The sequence below is a fragment of the Hypanus sabinus genome, chromosome 6 (assembly GCF_030144855.1).
Source record: "Hypanus sabinus isolate sHypSab1 chromosome 6, sHypSab1.hap1, whole genome shotgun sequence".
Classification (NCBI taxonomy): Eukaryota; Metazoa; Chordata; class Chondrichthyes; order Myliobatiformes; family Dasyatidae; genus Hypanus; species Hypanus sabinus.
In genome coordinates this window covers 131,478,483-131,484,484 of record NC_082711.1, presented here as the reverse complement: position 1 = coordinate 131,484,484, position 6,002 = coordinate 131,478,483, and positions in this window count along the sequence as shown.

Sequence of the window (6,002 nt, the reverse complement as noted above, 5' to 3'; positions counted from 1 at the left end):
TAACACTCTTCTTCTAGGGGTTGAACCTTTACACGCTCGGTGTCTGTGATACAGACACGTTAAAGGACGGCTTCAGTGCAGATTTTTCCCGAAGTGACACGACACAAACTCGCGCTCCTCTGAAGGCACCAGTCCCAGTAAAACCCAGTCCTTTTACGGTTAGGATACTGCAGGTTGTCAAGGAGATTTTGAGGACATCGTTCGCTCTGCAGTCTGCCGATCCCCTCCTGTTAGAGTTCCGAACAGACACCCTTTCCCGGGAGTCTTGGGCCTGTGAATGAGTCGGCCCTGCTCATCCGAACTGACTGAGTGCAGCTGAGGTTCTCGTGTCTGGAGAGGCTGACCTGGGAAATTCTGGATCCAGTATCAGTGATCCCTCTCCTGTGCTTTGAGGTGTCAATTAAAGGACCAATGCTCCTCTCTCTCCCCCCTACCCCCACCTGTCCCTAAATTGGGACACAATGAACCTCTTCATTCAGAGGGTGGAACAAGCTGCCAGCAGAAGCTGTACAACCAGGTAATGTTTACGGGAAGCTGGGATAGGTACATGGATGGGAGGGTACAGGGGGTGCAAGTAGAATAACAGATCGGGCTGAAGGTCTGTCCCTGTGCCACAGGACACGGCAACGCTGAAGTCATTCCCAGCCCAGTCGCCCTGAAAAGTCCTCATAGACACCCGGGGATTGGTGTGCAGGCGCGTAGCACAGTCATACTGACAGAAGCCCATCTTACAGTCCAGAGGACAGGAGTTGAGAGTTAGGGGGCAAAAGTTTAAGGGTAACATGAGGAGGAATTTCTCTACTCAGAGAGTGGTAGCTGTGTGGAATGAGCTTCCAGTAGAAGTGGAGGCAGGTTCGGTATTGTCTTTTAAAGTAAAATTGGATAGGTATATGGACAGGAAAGGAATGGAATGGAGGGTTATGGGCTGAGTGCGGGTCAGTGGGATTAGGTGAGAGTAAGCGCTCGGAACAGACTAGAAGGGCCGAGATGACCTGTTTCCGTGCTGTGATTGTTATACGGTTATAAGTGCCAGCTTTAGTCTATCACTTAGACACTCTATCTGCTCCTAGATTTTTAGTAATACTGGGATGCACTGACAGTGACAGTATTCGGGGAATTTCAATGTACATCTGTGAGGTCCAGCGGTACAAACATTCAGCATCTCTACCAACAATCCCTCAAATCACGGACCTGTCTTTGTTCAATGAGGGGTGCAGGAGGACAGCAGGTTCACAGAAAAATGATTAGTGCCAGCCTGCCACAGCTGCCGTACAGAACTGAGGGAAGTGTAAAAACAGAATGTAATCTAGTCTATTGAAGTGCGAGGAGAAAGGCTGCAGGGACATCGCCAACCGACAGGACCCAGCACCTGACAAGTGGCGAACGGATTGACAATAGGTGCAGAAGTAGACCATTTGGCCCTTCGAGCCGGATTGCTCAGAGGATCTCCAACTGGAAGCTTACAGGACGGATCTCGCTCTGCCCTTTTCAAGAGGGGCTGCACGAACCGCAGGCTGGTGAAGCCCAACGCAGTGCCGGGAGAGACCCTGGACAGGCAGGAATCTCCCGCGCTTGCAAAGGCAGCATAGCTTTGTGTGCGGAGATCATGTCTCGTGAATTTGATTTGAGTTTTTGAAGAGGTATTGCAGGTGCTGCTAGACGTTCTGAGCAAGATGGACTTTGGCAAGGCCTTTGACAGGATCCCGCATGGTAGGATCCATGGAGAGCCGGGCAATTGGATACAAACGTGGCTTGGTGGGAGTGCAGGCGTGATTTTCAGGTTGGAGGCCAGTGGTGTGCTGTGGGAATTGGTGCTGGGTCCACCATTGTTTGCCGTTTACATTCACGGCAACGTTAGTTATCATCAGGCAAGACGACCCTGAAATTAGTGCTGCAATGTTTGAGATCTGAACAAGAGCGAAAGTGGAGGTGGATGGAATTAAACTCAAATAGGTGCTTTTTAGGAAGTTAATTCAGGGAGGAATTTACACATTGAAGGACAGGGACCCACGGAGCGCTGTAGAACAGGATCAGGTACATAGTTCCCTGAGTGGAGAATAGTTGGCGTGTTTGCCTTCATCGCCACCGGGTGTTGCGATGTCATATTGCAAGATGTTGGGGAGACGGCGCCATTCCGATGCCGAGGAGTAGGAATGACGCGGTTAATCTGGAGAAGATTCTTCAGGACTGCGGGGCTTGAAGTATAAGGAGAATCTGCATAGTCTGCTGTGTACCTCCGCTTAATGTACTTGTGCAAATGACAATGGAGAACTGCAACATCCGTCCCGCTATGTCTTTAAACATTGTAATTGCATCCTTCTGCTGGCGGCCGTTCCACTCTCTGGAAGAACTTGTCCCCCGGGTCCCTTTTAAATCTTTCTTCTCTCACTTTAAACCTACGCCCTTTTGGTTTTATTTTCTTTATCTTGGGAAAAGGATGTGACTAACTACCTTATGTATGCCCCTCATGACCATAAAGTCACCCCTTGCCTCCTACACTGAAGGGAAAATGGCCCCAGCCCATATAGCCTCTCCTTTTAACTCAAGCCCTCCAGTCCTAGCAATATCCTTGTGGGTATTTTCTGCCTTCATGATATCCTTCTTACAGCTAGGCCAGTAGAACTATGCACAATCGTTGGCAGGTGTTAAGAATGGTCTCCCTCACCTCTGACCCTCAACACAGGAGCCCTCAGGGCTGTGTCCTAAGCCCCCTCCTATATACCCATGACTGTGTCGCCACCCACAGCAATCTGCTAATTAAATTTGCTGATGACACTATACTGAATGGACTAATGAGAAGAAACCATCACCCTGACACAATGGTGCCAAGAAAGCAACCTCTCCCTTTGTGTCACAAGAACAAAGGAGCCAGTTGTGCACTACAGGGAGAATGGAGAGCAGACATCGATTGATCTGGGGTGGAGAGGGTGAACAGCTTTAAGTTCCTTGGCATCCACATCACCAGGACCTCACGTGGTTTGTACACACCAGCTGTGTGGTGAAAAAGACACAACAGCACCTCTTCCACCTCAGGCAGCTTAACAAGTTTGATATGGACCCTCATATCCTAAGACCTTTCTACAGGGGCACAATTGAGAGCATCCTGACTGGCTGCATCACCATGGGAACTGTACCTCCCCCAACTGCAGGACTCTGCAGAGAGTGGTGCGGACAGCCCAGCTGTAGATGTGAACTTCCCACTATTCAGGACATTTACAGAGACAGTTGCATAAAAGGGCCCGAAGGATCACTGGGGACCTGACTCACCCCAATCACAAACTGTTCCAGCTGCTACCATCTGGGAAATGATACCGCAGCATAAAAGCCAGGACCGACAGGCTCCAGGACAGCTTCTTCCACCAGGCCATCAGACTGATTAACACACGCTGATACAATTGTATTTCTATCTATATTGACTGTCCTGTTGTACATACTATTTATTACAAATTACTATAATTGGACATATAAATGGAGACAAAATGTAAAGATTTTTACTCCTCATGTATATGAAGGATATAAGTAATAAAGTCAGTTCAATACTCCAGTTGTGCTGTCACGATATTCCAACTGCCTGTGCTTGTTGAGTTCTTCACCATCAACGTCCATTGACCAGAAACTCACTGGACCAGTCACATGAATACGGTGACCACAAGAGGCCAGAGGCTCTGTATCCTGTATCTCCTGACATCCCAAAGTCTTTCCTCTAGCCATAAGGTGCAAGTCAGGGATGTGACAGAATACTTTCCGCTTGCCTAAACGAGTGTGGCACAGCTTCTGGGCAGTTGTCTCCTGATTACAGCTTACCTTCAATTCTATTGTTCCAAGCAAACTCTTCAACCTGGCACTCAGCATCTGGGCTCTTGACTTCCAGATGAACAGACCACAAACTGTAAGGATTGGTAAGGACAATCCCACCACGATTACAGTGTTACCCCACAAGGCCGCACCCTCAGCCCTACGCTGCTCACTGTGTGGCCAGAGTCTGCTTCAGCTCTGTGTCCAGGTTTGCAGATGACAGCACCATATCTCAAATAACGGTGAGTTAGCCTACAAGGTGACAGAGAGTCTACTACATGGTGTCAACCTCAACGTCAGCAAAACAAAGTGCGCTCATTCACTTCAGGAATGCTCCAACGTCGAGATGGTTGACAGCTTTGACCCTCTCGACCTTGGAGCAGGTGACGGACACTGTCTGTAGATCAGGAAGTGTGATGAACAGTGTCTGTTGAGCAAGTTTCCATAGCCAGCAGGATTACCGAAAGGGGATAACCAGCAACGGGATTCCTAGGGGTGTGATAACTAGCAGTGGGATTCCTAGGAGTGTGATAACCAGCAGTGGGATTACTAGGAGTGTGATAACCAGCAGTGGGATTACTAGGGGTGTGATAACCAGCAGTGGGATTCCTAGGAGTGTGATAACCAGCAGTGGGATTCCGAAGGGTGTGATAACCAGCAGTGGGATTCCTAGGAGTGTGATAACCAGCAGTGGGATTCCTAAGGGTGTGATAACCAGCAACGGGATTCCTAGGGGTGTGATAACCAGCAGTGGGATTACTAGGAGTGTGATAACCAGCAACGGGATTCCTAGGGGTGTGATAACAAGCAGTGGGATTACTAGGGGTGTGATAACCAGCAGTGGGATTCCTAAGGGTGTGATAACCAGCAACGGGATTCCTAGGGGTGTGATAACCAGCAGTGGGATTACTAGGAGTGTGATAACCAGCAACGGGATTCCTAGGGGTGTGATAACAAGCAGTGGGATTACTAGGGGTGTGATAACCAGCAACGGGATTCCTAGGAGTGTGATAACCAGCAGTGGGATTACTAGGAGTGTGATAACCAGCAGTGGGATTACTAGGGGTGTGATAACCAGTTGTGGGATTACGAGGAGTGTGATAACCAGCAAAGGGATTCCTAGGAGTGTGATAACCAGCAGTGGGATTACTAGGAGTGTGATAACCAGCAGTGGGATTCCTAGGGTTGTGATAACCAGCAGTGGGATTACTAGGAGTGTGATAACCAGCAACGGGATTACTAGGAATGTGATAACCAGCAGTGGGATTACTAGGAGTGTGATAACCAGCAATGGGATAACTAGGAGTGTGATAACCAGCAGTGGGATTCCTAGGAGTGTGATAACCAGCAGGGATTACTAGGAGTGTGATAACCAGCAGTGGGATTACTAGGAGTGTGATAACCAGCAACAGGATTCCTAGGGGTGTGGTAACCAGCAACGGGATTCCTAGGGGTGTGATAACCAGCAGTGGGATTCCTAGGAGTGTGATAACCAGCAAGGGGATTCCTAGGGTTGTGATAACCAGCAACGGGATTCCTAGGGGTGTGATAACCAGCAACAGGATTCCTAGGGTTGTGATAACCAGCAACGGGATTCCTAGGGGTGTGATAACCAGCAGTAGGATTCCTAGGATAGTGATAACCAGCAGTGGGATTACTAGGGATGTGATAACCAGCAGTGGGATTACTAGGGGTGTGATAACCAGCAGTGGGATTCCTAGGAGTGTGATAACCAGCAGTGGGATTCCTAGGAATGTGATAACCAACAGTGGGATTCCTAGGAGTGTGATAACCAGCAGTGGGATTCCTAGTAGTGTGATAACCAGCAGTGGGATTACTAGGGGTGTGATAACCAGCAGTGGGATTCCTAGGAGTGTGATAACCAGCAGTGGGATTACTAGGGGTGTGATAACCAGCAGTGGGATTCCTAGGAGTGTGATAACCAGCAGTGGGATTACTAGGAAAGTGATAACCAGCAGTGGGATTACTAGGAGTGTGATAACCAGCAACGGGATTCCTAGGAGTGTGATAACCAGCAACGGGATTCCTAGGAGTGTGATAACCAGCAGTGGGATTACTAGGAGTGTGATAACCAGCAGTGGGATTACTAGGAGTGTGATAACCAGCCGTGGGATTACTAGGAATGTGATAACCAGCAGTGGGATTCCTAGGAGTGTGATAACCAGCCGTGGGATTACTAGGAATGT